Source organism: Epargyreus clarus, unplaced genomic scaffold, assembly GCF_041222505.1.
Source record: "Epargyreus clarus isolate Ecla_fem2 unplaced genomic scaffold, WU_Ecla_fem_2.2 ptg000029l, whole genome shotgun sequence".
Lineage (NCBI taxonomy): Eukaryota > Metazoa > Arthropoda > Insecta > Lepidoptera > Hesperiidae > Epargyreus > Epargyreus clarus.
The window spans coordinates 10,152,641-10,168,971 of NW_027332235.1; the positions used below are offsets into that span (position 1 = coordinate 10,152,641).

At 34.6% G+C, this 16,331-nt stretch overlaps 1 protein-coding gene across 4 annotated transcripts in view; it reads left to right on the forward strand.

The window, feature by feature from the left end:
- Positions 1-16,331, forward strand: part of brat (tripartite motif-containing protein brain tumor) — a 636,751-nt gene that overhangs the window by 487,734 nt on the left and 132,686 nt on the right. For all 4 annotated transcript variants that reach the window (XM_073089636.1, XM_073089638.1, XM_073089635.1 and 1 more), the window contains one exon: positions 3,923-3,999. The gene's annotated coding sequence lies outside the window, so the exon portion shown is untranslated. The remainder of the gene's footprint in view (positions 1-3,922; positions 4,000-16,331) is intronic.

Consider the following 16,331-nt stretch of genomic DNA (forward strand, 5'->3'; position numbering starts at 1 on the left):
TGGATGGATGAAATGGAGCATCCATTAAGGCTAACCATTTTTTACCTTCAAATCCGACACCGTAGGGAGCGTCGCCGGGTTATGTGGGATTTTTATCGCACTAATACCCTCCCCCTGGCCGTCCTCAGCGCTTGGTGGAGAGCTCCGAGATCTCCGACGGAACACAACTGGAGTCATTCAAGCGCGATGTCCCCATCAGGCTCTGCTCTGGGGAGATCAATTTACGCTCCTCCCACACTATCAGTATTTAAGCACGTAAATCTGTTTTTTTTCATTATGTGCTTATTAGGAGCTTATCACTTATTTTAACGGTGACGGAAAACATCGAGAGGATACCTAATAGATAGCACGCCTGATAAATATAAGAGTACCTTAAAATAAATAATACGTTTGGTAACTCTTGTAAACTCTGTGTGAAGTATACCAATTCGCACTTGGCCAGGGCTGTGGACTATGGTCAAGCCCCTCTCACTCTGAAAGGAGACCTTTTTCAAAAGTCGCATTTTCTTACGTAACAGACGATCCGCATCGGCTTAGTACTACTTAGTACTGTTTCTTTGTGTAGCCCTAAAAATCCGACTAAACCGTCTGGTCTACAAAACACTACAAAATGTATTAGTATTAAGGATTATTTGCCATTTCTAAACATTGCGTTTCTTCGTTCGCAGAGTCCATTTTGCTTTTCCAAATTTAATAAAGGGAGATTTTCGCGGAAAGCCGGCTGGCCGATTGAGTTTTTATCTGATTATCTCGAGTCTGAAATTCTACTATTTGTCTGTTTTAGTAGGCATTTACATCTAAATTCCGTCCATGAAGGCCCGAAACAAATGATAAGTTTCTCTCAGCGAAAATAATGTTTAACGAAGTTGCCTTTGGATATGATGTTGAATTTATTTTATTTTATTTTAGGGGATATTTCCTTTTTGAACCAATGTGAAAGGCATTACATGAATATTATATTATTGGATGATAATCCTATAGTAAGAATTTAATATTGTAGATTCTTATATAGATACTCATCATATTAATATATGATGATGTGTTACGACTTATATATATTGTGTTTTTTTCTGTATGTCAGCTGCAGTGACTTTAAACTGTGAATTTGAGGGTTAACTTGATAAACTTTCTTTTTAACGCAAAATCTACTAGGAAAATGGTAAGAATTTTTTTTTTTTTAATAATTTAAGAGTAGCAGACGAGCATGCAGTCCACCTGATGGTAAGTGGCTACTGCCGCCCATGGACATCTGTAATCAACCCCAGATAGGATTAGATATTCCTACCTGAGGTCGGCCACAGATGCGCCGCTACCCCTGAGGACTAAGCTGGAACGCCTCGGAAAAGTCTGTCTCCCTTACCACACCCTTCAAACCGGAACACAGCAGCGCTTAACACTGCTGTTATTAGGTAGAAATAGGTGTGGCGGTGGTGCCGCCGGAGTCGAACCACAAAGGGTTCTACCACCTTTAAAAATAAATAAATAAATGGCCCTTAGCAAAAAATACCTCCGACTGGTGTTTACACTATCTTACGCCCGGTACATCAATCTTAACCACTATTCGTCTATCACAGTTTAAAATTTGACAGTCTAGCTAGTCAGGAATTGCCAATGTCAATCTTTGGTAAATTGCTCAATTCAATGATATTTCTTCAACCTTATGCAATTTAAAGAAATTCGTTTTTTATCTCATTTTCAATTCTGACGCAAATACCAAAGAACTGGCCGCCGGTGTAGGAATACCTCCGACTGATTAATACTCCATTAATTTGCGAAGCCTTCGATGAACGACCTCGCGGCGGCAATGAACTTGCTAAACGATTAGTCGACCTTCGTAATTCTCGGTATTTGCCCATCTTGTATTCAATTTACGTTATTATTCGGTCCCACAGTTGGGAAGGTATCTAATAGTGTAGCATTGGTCGCAAGTAGTGAGCAACGTTAGCGGATGGGTGTTGGATGGGTGACCGCTAGTGGTTAAACATCCTACTGTTAGTGCAGATCATTGTTCTATAGAGTTAAGGTACGTTGGTGGATGGGTGACCGTTAGTGGCTTAATCGTAGTTTTGTGTTTTGAAAAACACGTTAAATATTCGTTCCGATTCGCCACCACGTGTGGACGAAATTTGGATGGGTGACCGCTAGTGGTTTAATATTAGCTTATGTGCTTTAAATGACACGTTGAGTATTCTTGAACAGTGATTAAACATGAAAGGGTTGATGGAAAGATTTGTAAATATTATTTCATAATAAACGTCTAGTTTGATACAGTGAGATGGGAGAGAAAGTTCAAGACCCTTTAAAAGAGACAGTTTAAGGATTTCGTTTTAGCTTGCTAACGTTCCCTCTCTCTCTCTCTCTTACATACATACAACACACACAAGCCTTTAAAATGACGTGGCAAAATAAATTCCACGTAAGCATTATGTTTTTGTGTACACCCCCAAAGTTCGGGCTAGACGCTAAAAAAACGAAACGGTAAATAAAGGACTGAAAACAATCGAAGATTCCTCTATGCCGCGGATTCCTTAGACCTTAAATCGTTGCTACCTGCCTTAAACCAAGGCTAAAGCGCTTTGACCGTACGAGTAGGGACACCAGCTGTTTGGTTTTTGTAGGATTTTCCCAGTTTCCAAGTATGTTATGCGATAGCCGTTAATAACATAAAATCGTTGTTTCCATAAAATTTTTTCATCAGTAAAGAATCGCTTTCGGGTCATATTTACTATTTGTAATTCTTTGTTAGTGTATTAAAAAAATATGTACTTTTATAAAAGGATATCTCACACCAGATATAAATAACACATAATACATAATAAAAAAATGTTGTTATTATATTAGCAATGATATAAACATTGAGATTGTGATTCAGTTTAAATGAGGCATCTCTTCTGATTCGATAAGTGGAACGCTGAACGATGGAACGATGAATCGTTTTGGAAAGCATAATTATATTTAAGGTTGATTTACACACGAGGCAAGCACCTTTGACCTTTGGCATGGCAACCCATTGATGGGCTTCAGATAGAATCCCTGTTCCATATGACGTTGTTTACATATGTCCATGAATGGCAATGACCACATACCATCAGACATATGTATGCTGATAATAAATGATCAAAAACCTAATTAATACAGATTTAATCTTTAAAAAATACTTTTTCTTCATTTTTAATGTAATACTAATAACATTATAATATGACAATAATTAAACTTGTTTCAACAAGTTCGAAAATCCCGATTTCATTACATAATACACAGCCACCCTACTCACCAATGATGGTCAAAAAGGATGTAAACGACCGTTGCGTGCGTTATTTGAATTCAAATTTGGATGTGATGAATGATCATCGTTTATCATAGTCGATCTCAACGGGAAGTTATGGTAACTACGACTATGATTTAATGGTAGGTTTGTACCAATACTACCAATACTTGTTTTTTGCTCATTAGAGTTTAAGTCTTATGTGGCGTTGGACGGGTAATATGTTAGTAGCTTATTACCGTGACTTTGCCTGTATAACCGAAAACACCTAACGCACGTTATTAATAATCAATCTGTCCAATTTTTAGCTACTAAAGATCGAGCTTTAAAAATGTGGAGTATGAATTGTGAAATATCGATCGTAGTAGGCAAAACTTTGGATCGATTGAATATTAAACGAGTCTAAAACTTCGTCGTCTAAAAAATCGATCATTTGAACTAAAAAAATCGATTATTTGAATCGATATCCAGTAATGGATCGATTCAGTGAATCGATGTTGCAACCCAGAAAATCGAAACTTATTTTTTTGCGTAGTTTATTGGTTTGGTTGAAATCTTCGTACCATGTATATTATTCAAGTGTTAAGTGATATCATTTTATTTGGAAGTTATGTTTTATATTTTCTTCTGCTTTATGTTTACTTTCAATTGTTTCAGAGCTAAAGCAATTTCAACGGGCAAGGCGTGCTGGCCGCCGATCATGAAATAGATATCGCTGCGAACGATATCGAAACGTAAGTTTATTTTTTTATATATCTATAATAAAAGCATAATATATATAACTCAAAGGTGACTGACTGACATAGTGATCTATCAACGCACAGCCCAAACCACTGGACGGTTTGGGCTGAAAATTGGCATGCAGGCAGATGTTATGACGTAGGCATCCGCTAAGAAAGGATTTTGATCAATTCTACCCCCAAGGGGTTAAAAAAGGGGATGAAAATATTACTTCGTAACGCGAGCGAAACCGCGGGAGAAGTAAATGAAACTAGAAATCAGCAGCGGTTAACACTGCTGTTTCAAGGCAGAAATAGGTATGACAGTAGTGCCACCACAATCAAATCTTTGTGTTATACCTACTTAGGTACTTTCTATTGTTCTTTAAATTCGAATGTTTGCTCTTTAATACACACAATGTAAAACGAAATAAATGTATTCATAAGATTAGGCAAATACATTCAAATTCGTCCATAACACCCTTATAACCCAACTATAACAATAATTCAATGTGATTTTAACGAAAATATTCGTTAACCCTCCCTTACCGCAATACACATAATACTGAATTAGTTTCCTACAAATACGAATTTTATTCTAAAGCACATTGTTAGGGGAATTCAACGAAATATGTAATAATGTAGGGTCTAGCTTCGATGTTTGTTTAGGCCTCGATTGTACAATTAATGTGCTATTCACGTTATTTAAACGTTAATCTCATTGGTTAAGGTTTATTTCGGTTAAATTAAGATGTAAGGTCTCGTTTTGTGGGGACAGCGCCATCTCTCGGTGTAAGTGTTTGTGTAATATCTCGATAGATGGCAGTGTTATAATATTAATTTTAAATTATTATGTTTTCAGTTATCTTATAATATTACCTTCATACAATAAGTATGTTTTAGTCACGGAATCGCCGATATTTAACGTGCTTAAGTCAAATCAAATTAATATATGGTTAAATTGCGTTTATTAAAGACTATCTTATACATAGGATCTAAATACATAATGTTAATTTATATGTTCACCCTTCTTAAAAGTAATAATTATTCTGTAAGTTTATTTTATAATCGGAATTAATTGTAATATAGTAGTTAGACAACTTTAGTATATAATTTTTAGTTAGTGCTCGAGGGCGGCACCGCGCGCGTTTTATGTATCTCTTGCAAGCACGAAACAGCTGATTCAAATGTTCACTTCGCGACGTCTGAATTTATTATAAATCTCGCAATTATGATAGTAGTTAGAAAACTATAGTACCTACTTTTTAAATAGTACTGATTTCGCGTAAAAAATAACTTAGCGATCACGCGGGCGGCACTGCGCGCGTTTAGTATCTCTTGCGAGTACGAAGCAACGGGTTCAAATATTCACTTCGCGACGTCTGAATTTATTATAAATCTCGCGAACTTCAACAGTTTGCGAGTTAAATGCGTTATAGTTTACAACTCGGGGGATACATTTTTAATAACTTTGCTGTCTACGTTCATTATGATCATGAATCAAGATTTTTCTTTGGTACTTTGGGACAAAGGTTGCGGTACAAATTTTCTTTATGGGTCACGACTTTGGTATGTTTTTGTTAAGATTAAAATAGAAAAGGAGCACCACGTAATGGTAAATGGTCTTTACCACCGTTGGGTATTCCCAGTGAACATCAAATAAGGCACCAACTTCTAAATGTTGAGAGCTGTAGCAAGTAAACGTTGTGATAGCCTAGTGGTTACAAACTTCTCTCAATCAGGAAGTAACTGGTTCGAATCCCAGGATGTGTGTTTCTCAAGTTAAATGTGTATGACAAAGTTATTCTTACTTGCTTAAAGGGTGTAGGAAATCCTGAGGAAACTTGGATGCCTAAGAGTTAAAAACAGTTCTTTAAGGTGATGTCTACCAATCCTAACTTGGATATGTCGAAGTAAAGGTATCTTTGCTTTATGATTCTTCAAATTAGAACATATCAGTGTTTAACACTCGTCTTATAAGAAAGACATAGCCGTGGAGGTAACGTCTCTGGAGCTGAACCACGAAGGGTTATTATCATACCCATTATCTTATAAATACAGGTAGGATTTCCAACCATTATATCAAAATACTTAATTCTGTTGTCAATATTCATTTACCTACATTCATTAATGTGGTGAATCTCCATACATAAATCACATTCGCTCCCAATCCGCCATAACAACTAATTACAGATTAATTATACAGCCTTATTTACATTGGCGCCTCACTCTATTGAGATGTGAGGTTATTTGATGTGAGGAGAATTTATGATCCAGGACTGACGATATACCCATGTCTGTAAATAATAATAAAACTATATATATCTATTTCTTATGTGCGTGTGTATGTCACTGAACTCCCCCTAAACGACTGGACTGATTTTGATGAAATTTGTTGTGCGAGTTCAAGGGGACTTGAGAATGGTTTAGATTCACAATTTAGTCCGTGGGAAAAGGTTTCTTTATTTAATTTTTAATTCGTAAGTAGTTATCGAATCGGAAACTATGCATTTGATCAAGTGATGATATTTAGCAAAGTTGTTGTCCAAGAGCCCACGAGAGTTTGAGAGTGGGTAAGACCAATTTTCGACAGATGGCACCACTGTCACTCCAATGCAGGTACAAATTTTCCGTTTTATGTATGTCATATTATTTCTTTAAAATGCGGCGAAACTGCGGGCACCACTAGTAAAACTATAATATTGACGGACAGACAACTCATAGCTTAAGCCATTGTGACTAGAAGCATAAAAATTCAAGGAACTTTTTTTTTGAAAAATTCATATTACAGTAGGACTTAACGAGTAATGACGAACGTGTGGCGGAACGGTCACCATACCAGTCTAATGCACAGAGATTCCGGGTTCGATCCCCGGCCAAGTTGTCTAAATGATGGGTGTAGATGTCAGTTCTGGGTCTAGACCCAAACATAGACGACCACACAAATGACATCCATGGACACCGGCAATCTTAAGAGCAATTAAGAGAGATCCGGCAATGTAGAGCTGTGAATGTAAAAAGTATTTTTAATAAATGACAGTTTAATTAAAATCTAACGTTCTGTATATAAGTTTGATAAAAAATGTCATTTATAAACGATTATACGCACGTTTTTAAAAGCTAAAATAAGCAACATGTGTAATTTTTTCCCTTACAAATTTTATCTTTTAACATTTATTCCTTATTAACCCCTTTGAATGTATGTAATCCCTTAAACACCTCCTACGATATCACAAGCATATATATTCCATTTAACCAAAAATTATATAAATTGCATTAATTACTACAGATCTGAACAAAGTTAAATAAAGCCGAACAATTCACTCGAACTTTCAGTGAACTGTTTCACTCAAAATGATGCCTTGATATGTGGGCCGAGGCTCAAAAATATTAAAAAAGTTCACTGAATGCCCCCAGCTATTTACTGACCTTACTTCACGCAGCTCGAAACAAATTTGTTTGGGCGGTGTCAACTTTTATATGAAGTTATCACTTAAAGTAGAAAAACTATAGAAAGTTTTATAATCAATTAGATAGCAAACTAGCATTCAATCTAATGATCACTGTCCATAAACCCCAGATTAGATTAGTGTCCTATCTGAGGTCGGCCACAAATGTGTTGAGGACTAAATTGTGAATCTAAACCATTCTCAAGTCCCCTTGAACATACACAACAAATTTCATCAAAATCAGTCCAGTCGTTTAGGAGGAGTTCAGTGACATACACACGCACATAAGAAATATATATATATATAAAGATAAGATAGCGCAATAGACTTCACATACTCTTGACAACTTTTTTTAAGAATAAATGCATTTATTCATTCTCAAAATGTTGTCGCCGCTTAAGCAAATGATAATTAATTTCTAATACCCAAAAAACTTCGGTAAAAAATGAATAACACAAAAATAACTTCGAAAGATGAAACCACGGACCTCCAACGTCAAAAGTCTAATTATAAGCTTCTAAATTGTCACTATAATTGGAATTTTAAAAGTACTATTTTCTATGTAAAATAACATTGTAGTAGGTAGCGCAACAAAAAACTCCATACAATACAATAATTAAAACGCCATCAAAAATCATATAAATTGGAAAACTCATTTCCATTCTAAAACAGGAAGTATCCCATATAGCCGACTCCATCGAACGGGCAATTAAAATTGACATTAAGTCGGATATGAAAATCAAAGGGAAATTAATTGGCTGTTAAACCACAGAGTGCATGACATACAGAAATGTTCACCACATTTTATGTACCTATTTTTTTTATAATATAGGAGTAGCAGACGAGCATACAGTCTACCACGGCAGTGGCTACTGCCGCCCATGGACATCTTTAATCAACCCCAGATAGGATTAGATATTCCTACCTGAAGTCGGCCACAGATGCGCCGCTACTCCTGAGGACTAAGCTGGAACGCCCCGGAAAAGTCTGTCTCTCTTACCACATCTTTCAAACCGGAACACAGCAGCGCCTAACACTGCTGTTATTAGGTAGAAATAGGTGTGGCGGTGGTACCGCCGGAGTCGAATCACAAAGGGTTCTACCACCTTCCAAGATTTGCTGTTAACAAAGTAGTATTAAGAAAGCTATATTCTCGATAACTAGCAATTATTATAGAAACAAAAACTTAACTACTTAATAATAGAGGCTATAGTCGCTTCCACAATTTAGTCCGATAAAATCGGTTTACCGGTTGGGCTGTAAGGCATCAGAAGGAATGATATATATGTATGCGTCGAGCGTGTGTATGTCTATATGTGTACACACACACGCTAGAAAAATATTACCCTCCGTAGTCGGATAAAAAACATAACCCAAAATAACTCCTTTTTGAACGAAGGAAAAACGATTAGAAATCCCACCATGAACAACATTTACGTACCTATTTGTGCACGTTTTTATACATGTCATTTCTATTTGATGTCAACTCTATGGTTTTACGGATCGATCAGATCCATTGTTTCTATTTTGTGATGTATTTTTCGGTTTTGTGTTAATTGTTGCTTGAAACTAGCATTTTTATTGTTTGGACATTATAATTTAACTAAAACGGGCAACTTTTATATTTGACGGACATTAAGTCATGTCATAAAAAATAAGGTTTAATCGTCAAACTATTTATTCCTTTTCTAGCCCGTCCGAAACCGGGCTACCAGAATACGAAATATCCGAAGTTTCGGTCGAAACTACGGATCAAATGTATACAGAATACAACATCTAAATTGAGATGATGTTATAGTAGAAAAAGAACCTTTAAAATTTAAAAGATTTGCTTGAGTTTAAAAAAGTCAACAATTATTTTATTGTAAGTACACAATTCTACAAACATGAGAAAAATCTTCTACCTATTTTACATGATTGAAATGATTAACTAAACAATTAAGGTAAAGACATAGATTAGTAAAGATACTTCGCCGCCTTGAAATTGAATGAAGCCACAAAGGGCTTATTAGTAAGTTCTTTTTTTTAATTCTTGACAAATAAAAACATTTTAAGAGAAAATTTACGAATAAATAAATAATACTGCGTAATTTACATAATAAATAAATAATTATTTCAAATATTTTAGTGACATTTAAGCACGGAGACGTGGGAAAACTTTTTTACGCAACTATTTCAATTCTCAAAACTGGTTACATTTTCTTGTTAGGAGTGAGTAATCTTTACTAATCTATGCGTACATAGAATTAAAAATAAATTAGTAATGTACAAAATCCATTAAAATTTTTATTAAGTCAATATTGGTTTCTGTTTTAAAATTGGAACTACTTCTTTATTTACTAAAGAACAATTATTTCAAAACCAGAAGACTACGCAACCCACTTAGTTATCAGAGTGCTAAAAAATAATTCTTTTCTGTTTTATTTCGAGAAATACTATTAGGAAATAACGTTCGAGTTTCGAATGACGTGTTCCATTTTCGAAGCACTTAAAGCGCAATATGGCGATAAGAAGCTCTTTGTCTTTTACAAGTTTGAAATTCGAATCGTTTGTATTGTCCATAGACAAAATGAAAATAGTTTAATGGAGAAACAATTTATCAGCTGACAGACAATTAAAAGAAATAGTCTGATAATATATTAATTAATTACAAAGATGAAGTTTTGTTTTGTAATATAGGAGTAGGCAAACGAGCATGCTTTCCACCTGATGATAAGTTGTTACTGCCGCCCATGGACATTTGTAATCAAACTCAAATAAGATTGGAGTCCTACCTACTTAAGGTTAGTACCATTACTATCTCTGAAGATTAAGTTGGAATGCCTCATGTGTCTGTCTTCTCCATACACTTTTTTATAATATACGAGTAGCAGACGAGCATGCAGTCCACCTGATGGTAAGTGGCCACTGCCGCCCAAGGATATCTGTAATCAACCCCAGATATTCCTTCCTAACTGAGGTCGGCCACAGATGCGCCCCCACACCTGAGGACTAAGCTGGAACGCCTCGGAAAAGTATGTCTCTCTTACCACACCCTTCAAAACGGAACACAGCAGCTCCTAACACTGCTGTTATAAGGCAGAAATAAATGTGGCGGTGGTGTTTCCGAAATCAACCACCACAAGGGGTCTAACTTTAAAAATAAACGGAATAATCAATAATTCGTGTTTTCTAAAGCAAGTCTAATAAGAATAAAAAGTATCAAGTCATTATAGTGAATAGTGATTTTATGAAAAACAATAGCAAATAAAAAATGAATAGAAAACGTTTTTATAAAACGCTTTTGTCATCCGTACTCCCAACTCATTCAAGAGAGTGCCATCTAGTCTCGGGAAAACCAACATTAAGAAAAAGAAATATTGAAACGATAGTTCTAAAAAGTATGGAATTCGAAAAATCCATTCCCACTTTCAAACTATTATTACGAACTTCAATTTTAATGGAATAAAATTTTAATTCGACCCGATAGTTACTTGGTCGGAAAAATTGGTGGAAATTCTGCGGAACTGAATTTGAATTTGAAATCAAAAATTTTTAAGCTTTAGTATCGGGGGTGCCGTGAACAAAAAAGTGGCTAAGTATATGACTCGAACTCGTATTATGGACATTTTTTGATATATATGACTTCAATCGTACCGAATATCGAAAAAATACAGTTTCTTTTATGGGGACTGCTTTTTATTTTATTTTTAACACGCTTTTATTAGCTTGGGTTGTATGTATGTATGTATGTAGGTATGTATGTAAGTAACAAGTAACGGGATCTTTGAACCCGATTTCTATCCACTTTGAACGTTCAGTTTAATTCATTTTTTTTAAATAGCAATACATCTAATATATAAAATTCTCGTGTCACAGTTTTCGTTGCCATACTCCTCCGAAACGGCTTGACCAATTTTGATGAAATTTTTTGTGCTTATCCGGTATCTATGAGAATCGGCCAACATCTATTTTTCATCCCCCTAAGTGATAAGGCTTGTTCACCCTTAACATTTTTTTATTTATATGGCAACACGACGTTTGTCGGGTCAGCTAGTACTGTAATAAAATCAAGTTTCATCTGTTACGGTTCTAGAGACAGACGTACAGATAGTTGAGTTTTAATAATAAGGTTTCGTTTTTATCCTTTGGGTACGGACCCCTAAAAATTACACAAACACCCAGGCTCTAGTAGAGATACTTTTAGCATCAGCGATCGATGATTTAGCTGATTTTCGGAAGCTTAATTCAGAGATCAAACGCGATATTTTATGTGTAAAATATCTCCAAGCGTTGAATTCATTAAATAAATACAGAGTGAATTTCGCTGAATGACACACATTCATCAAAATTCAGGGAAATTCAACGAGTCACTTCAAAGCGGAGTTATGTAAATGAGTACGGGGTACATAACAATATTGTGTTATAATTATACTCCGTTTTCAAATTTGAAATACCTGAAAGATATGCATAGATATGTATATGCTAGACTCGTGCATGCGGCAGTTGTGTGCGATGAACCACACTTCTCAAGCCAGATGTCATCGATTTCAACATATCAGGTGTCGTTGGAGTCGTCTAAATTGTGGAGGGACGTAGGCTATATTTTTAGAAGTCGCGCTTTTTAGTTCTATTGGTTTCTATACAACAACGAACCAAAGTTTATCGCACAGTTTCATTACAGATGGTTAAATACGACTTAGTGTCCAACCCCTTCAGTCACCCATCCAACTCCTGACATTGCTTAAATTTGTGCTAACCTAACCTAACCTAACCTCGCCTTACTTATGAATTATTTCGCAATATTTCAGTCTTATTCAACTTACCTATATCTATTAAAAACAAAGATTTAAAGTTAAAGATTTTCGCAAAAACTTTATATTTAATAAACTTGACATTTATTTCTTTGGTGTAGCGGTAATTCGTTTGCGCTGTGAATAGAACGCTTCGTTAGAGACATTCATTATTAATTTCATTCGTGTTTCTTATTTGCTGTTCGGTGTTAGTATATAATTCTGAATAATTTACACTTTGTACCGAATATGAAACTGAGCTGAGACAGTTTCAGAATATCATTAGATTTCAGAATAACTAGAATTTGCTGTCATACAAAGGACGTGTAAATGGAGTACGAATGAATTGAAAATTTGACCTGTTTTCTCATTATACCAATCTATGAAAAAATGACTTTAAATAAAAGTTTTCGTGAAAAAGCAGAGTTTTTTGAAATACTTACCTAAATTTATCGTAGAATATCGTAAGGCTTAGGCGCAATATGTCAAAAATACAAAATAACAAACCTTCGCAGAATGTCCAAATAGCAAAATGTCCAACGCGCACAATGTCCAAAGAACAAAGTGTCCAAAACAAAAAAGTCAATCTCGCAACATTTTAATCTTATTAAACTTACTTATATCTGTTAAAAACAAGTTAAAGATTTTTGAAAAACGCTATATTTAACAAACTTGACATTTATTTCTTTGGTGTAGCGGTAATTCGTTTGCGCTGTGAATAGAACGCTTCGTTAGAGACATTAATTATTAATTTCATTCGTGTTTCTTATTTGCTGTTCGGTGTTAGTATATGATTCTGAATAATTTACACTTTGTACCGAATATGAAACTGAGCTGACACAGTTTCAGAATATCATTAGATTTCAGAATAACTAGAATTTGCTGTCATACAAAAGACGTGTAAATAGAGTACGAACCGAATTGAAAATTTGACCAGTTTTCTCATTATACCAATCTATGAAAAAATGACTATAAATAAAAGTTTTCGTGAAAGAGCAGATTTTTTTGAAATACTTACCTAAATTTATCGTAGAATATCGTAAGGCTTAGGCGCAATATGTCAAAAATACAAAATAACAAACCTTCGCAGAATGTCCAAATAGCAAAATGTCCAAAGCGCAGAATGTCCAAAGAACAAAGTATCCAAAACAAAAAGACAATCTCGCAACATTTTAATCTTATTAAACTTTCTTTATATCTGTTAAAAACAAGTTAAACATTTTTGAAAAACGCTATATTTAACAAACTTGACATTTATTTCTTTGGTGTAGCGGTAATTCGTTTGCGCTCTGAATAGAACGCTTCGTTAGAGACATTCATTATTAATTTCATTCGTGTTTCTTATTTGCTGTTCGGTGTTAGTATATAATTCTGAATAATTTACACTTTGTACCGAATATGAAACTGAGCTGACACAGTTTCAGAATATCATTAGATTTCAGAATAACCAGAATTTGCTGTCATACAAAGGACAAGTAAATGGAGCACGAACCGAATTGAAAATTTTAACCAGTTTTCTCATTATACCAATCTATGAAAAAAGGACTTTAAATAAAAGTTTTCGTGAAAGAGCAGATTTTTTTGAAATACTTACCTAAATTTATCGTAGAATATCGTAAGGCTTAGGCGCAATATGTCAAAAATACAAAATAACAAACCTTCGCAGAATGTCCAAATTGCAAAATGTCCAACGCGCACAATGTCCAAAGAACAAAGTGTCCAAAACAAAAAAGTCAATCTCGCAAGATTTTAATCTTAATAAACTTACCTACATCTATTAAATACAAGTTAAAGATTTTTGAAAAACGCTATATTTAACAAACTTGACATTTATTTCTTTGGTGTAGCGGTAATTCGTTTGCGCTGTGAATAGAACGCTTCGTTAGAGACATTCATTATTAATTTCATTCGTGTTTCTAATTTGCTGTTCGGTGTTAGTATATAATTCTGAATAATTTCAATTTGTCGACTATGAAACTGAGCTGACACAGATTCAGAATAACATTATACTAATTTGCTGATATACAATGGACTCGTAAATGGAATACGATTCGAATTGAAAATTTGGCTAAGATTTTTTCATCGTTCCCATGAATTAAAAAGAAAGTTTAGAAGTTTTCTTGCAAAAAGAGCGGATTATTTTGAAATACTTATTGCTGTCGTAGATACGCATTAAATGAAATTTATAAAATGGGAAAATAGAAAATTGTCACAGAATATAAAAAGAACAAAATGTCCAAGGACTAAAGTGTTTAAAACACAAAAAGGATTAAAGAACAAAGACATAAAAACAAATTGGCCAATTTTTACCTCTCGGTTATAAGGCGAAAACTACTACTACTTCTTAAAAACAGTGTAAAACGCTGTTCTGGTTAGAAGCATATGATAAGAGAGAGACTCTTATAGGAGACGTTCCAATTTATTTATTTTAAATTAGCAAGTTTTTTTTTATAATATAGGAGTAGCAGACGAGCGTGCAGCCCACCTGATGGTAAGTGGCTACTGCCGCCCATGAACATCTGTAATCAACCCCAGATAGGATTAGATATTTCTACCTAAGGTCGGCCACAGTTGCGCCGTTACCCCTGAGGACTAAGCTGGAACGCCTCGGAAAAGTATGTCTCCCTTACCACACCCTTCAAAACGGAACACAGCAGCACCTAAGACTGCTGTTATTAAACAGAAATAGGTGTGGCCCGCAATACCACAAAGGGTTCTATCTACCACCTTCATATTCATTCAGTCAAACCTATGTTGCCTTACATCTTAGATCGTACCGTTATCCTATCTAGACTTGATTACAAATGTCTGTTATGATCAGCTGGACTTTTACTACAAAATTAATTTTAATATAGGTACAAACTTCTACAAATATTCAAAAACGATTCCCGTATAGCATGCACAATGTTTAACTTTCAAAAGCAATTCTGTAGCCATAAGCATCGCAGTTGGGAACGGAACATAAAACAAAATTGTTTAAAATAAACAGTAGCATATGTTATACGGCTGTTACACTAGGCAACGATGTGTGTATGTAAATATGAGAAATTGTATGCGAAAATAGGCATTATTATGTAGTCGGAAGGGCGATAATGGTTTGACTGTGATATTGTTTAGTGATTAACTTGTGTGTAACTTGAGTGGTTTGAGGTTTTTTTGTGAATGTGCCTATTGACTATGATAGTAAACAGATTTTGAATGAATGTGGTGTAAATTAGGATCGGTTTTAAGGGTGTGTACCCACTGTGGTCCTTGACGCATTTCAGTTCGGCACTATTTTTCGCGGGTCGCTGTTATATTTTTTAATTAACTTAAATTTACTTCCCGTTGTAATATTCTATTGTGACGATTTTTTATTTGGTTTTATTATATCAAATGAAATCAAATCAAATCAATTTTTTTTAATTCAAAATAGGTTCTTTACGGAGCACTTTTTGAATGTCAATACAACTGCCACCACTTCACAAGGTGTTTCGTTATGGAGAAGAAGCGGCGAAAGAAACTCCATAAAACACATCTTTTAAAAAATGTTTTTTACAATGTTAAACTTAACCTAATGGTACATGTGGAGCTGGAACTACTTCAGACCACACCGTTTTGTCAGTCAAATAATAATAAATATATTGAATAAGTAAACAAAATAAAGTCTCTTTGAATCTGAAATAGATTCAACACGGAAAATGTAGATACACAAAATTAGAACAGTGAAATCGTATAGTAACAAAAATGTTTTTTTTTTAATGTTTAAATTAGTAACTTGGCTATAATAATTACTCGTACTTGAATGTTTATGTAAATTGTTACTGGATTTTGGACATACGAGTATTTATAATTATGTACTCTATGCTCGATCCTATAATATACCTATATGTTAGGGCGATAGTGTGGATGGACTCTTAGAACATTATCGCTTAATAATATGGATTGCTGTTTTTCATCATGTTAAGTATCCTATTGAAGTGGATGCTGCCTCTTAAGTAGACGCTTGTGACAGAAGGTTATAGTTTTAATATTTATTTCAATAATTTATAACAAAATGTTAGTTCATAGTATAGGCTTCTGTAGCTCCTAACTGTTTTTATATTAAAGTAGCAAAAGGAAATGTATTCCACCGATGGTAAGTGGC